We start from the raw sequence: 640 nt of genomic DNA on the forward strand, positions 1-640 counted from the left end.
ACCCTTCAATGAGGCATCACAATACACCTCAAATGGCTCATTCGGCTCAGGTAACACTAACACAGGTGCAGTGGTCAACTTTTTCTTCAATGTCTGAAGGCTCTCCTTGCACTCAGGAGTCCAAACAAACGGAGTGTCTTTGCGGGTTAACTTTGTCATTGGCAAAGCTATCTGTGAAAAGCCCTTGATAAACCTTCGGTAATAGCCAGCTAAGCCCAGAAAACTCCTTATCTCTGTTACGGTGGTTGGTTGCTTCTAATCCATCACAGCCTCCACCTTAGTTGGATCTACGACTATTCCCTTCTTACTCACCACATGGCCCAAAAACTTCACCTCACTCTTCCAAAACTCACACTTCGACAGTTTTGCATAGAGTTTCTTCTCATTTAGAATCTGCAACACGGTCCTCAAGTGTTCCGCATGCTCTTCTTCAGTCTTGGAATAAATCAGTATGTCATCAATGAAGACAACAATAAATTTATCCAGAAACGGACGGAAAACTCTATTCATGTAATCCATAAATACCGCAGGAGCGTTCGTCAACCCAAAAGACATTACAGTGTACTCGTAATGACCATAACGAGTCCTGAAAGTGGTCTTAGGGATATCCTCACCCCTCACCCTTATCTGGTGATAACCG

The sequence above is a fragment of the Arachis duranensis genome, chromosome 4 (genome assembly GCF_000817695.3).
Source record: "Arachis duranensis cultivar V14167 chromosome 4, aradu.V14167.gnm2.J7QH, whole genome shotgun sequence".
NCBI lineage: Eukaryota > Viridiplantae > Streptophyta > Magnoliopsida > Fabales > Fabaceae > Arachis > Arachis duranensis.